We start from the raw sequence: 1,613 nt of genomic DNA, 5'->3' as shown, positions 1-1,613 counted from the left end.
GTGTGGTGGTGAGCGACCCGGGCCAGACCCCCAACGGTCCGCAGAGCAGGTTGGTGGCGTCGACAGTTTTGGTGGAGCAGGCAGCTAAGAAGACGGCAGCTGGTCAGTTGGAATTGGTCAAAAGTGGCGAGTTGGGCGTTTTAGATGACAGCGACAAGGCGAAGGAGGTTGGATGTGGAGATGCGCAGGCTGGGCAGGTGGATAGGACGATTGCCTCGGATCCCGTGGCTTGTCCGGTTGCTGGAGCTGTCCTCCCTGCTTTGGATGCTGGCGGTCTGTCGCATGTGGACCAGGAGAGGCCAACTGTGACAGCAGGGCTCCCATTGGCGCTCCCAGCCTCGGATGCCGTTGTCCAGTCGGTGGTAGGTGAGGGGGACCAGGTGGAAGGGACGCGGGATCTTATGCTCCCTACTTCGGTCTCGCCGTTGTTGGATGAGAATGCTGGGGTGGGTCGGGCTACACAGGAGCCGGCGCATTTGATCCTATCGAACCGGGACCCAGAGGTGGGAGATTCGGCGGACGCACATGCTGATTGTTGGGCACCGACTACTGAGCTGAGCGGGTCCCCTATTCCAGGCCTGGGCTCGTTGGGCACAGCCCCCCAGGTTGATCCAGTGCATCCATGCACGGACGTGACTACGTACGTGGGAGAGCCATGCGTTGTTGCGCCTCTGGCTTTGTTGGTGGCACCTTCTATGCAGTCGGATGAAATGCATGCAAATGTTACAGCTAAGGAATTGGTTGCTCTGGGCAATATCAAGTCCTTCTACGTCGGTCTGCTCAAGAAGCTCGCTCCGCCTTTGCTCAAGGAGATCGAGGGTGCCCGTGGCGTGCGACCGGGCCAAGACTCTTTCACTCCAAGGCGTACTACTAGGTCGGTTGTGAGCTCGGTTGGGGGAGGCAGGAAGACCAAAGCAACGGTGGTTGAAACAGTGGTTTTAAAGGCATTGGGGTGGCTTGCGATGAGTTGGCAGTTTCGGACGACGTGCTTGGTCTGCTCCGCTCCGTGTTCGACTCGCCACTACAAGAGCAACAACTGAAGGCGATCGCGACAATATTTGGGAAGGCAGTTCCTACCAACCTGTCAACCCAGTTGGAGTCTGCGGCCATGGTGAACGCGCAGGTAGGAGCATGCCAAGGCTAGGACATGGAGAATCTATTGTCCAATGTCGTGCAATCCTATGGATGTGGTATGCTGGAACGTGAGGGGTATAAACAGCCCTGTCAAAAAGAAGGCGTTGAGGGAGTTCGTTGGTTCATTGCGTGTGGCAATCGTTTGTATCATGGAGTCTAAACTGGATCATGTTGACCAGTACATTATCCTGCAATGCTTAGGTCCATCTTACGATGGTTTTGCGTACCTACCGGCTTCTAAGACTAGAGGAGGGATCTTGGTAGGATGGGACTCATCACGTGTCTAGATTACTAACCTTGCTCTGGATTCCTTCTCGCTGACTGGTTATGTTGTGCCGAGGGAGGGTAGCCCGTGGTGGCTGTCCGTGGTTTATGGTCCACAAGAGGACCAACAGAAAATTCAATTCCTCCAGGAGTTGTCGGAGAGAAGGATGCTTTGCCCGGGTCTGTGGCTGGTGATCGGCGACTTTAACATGATC

The sequence above is a fragment of the Triticum aestivum genome, chromosome 5B (assembly GCF_018294505.1).
Source record: "Triticum aestivum cultivar Chinese Spring chromosome 5B, IWGSC CS RefSeq v2.1, whole genome shotgun sequence".
NCBI lineage: Eukaryota > Viridiplantae > Streptophyta > Magnoliopsida > Poales > Poaceae > Triticum > Triticum aestivum.
This window is presented reverse-complemented; position numbering follows the sequence as displayed.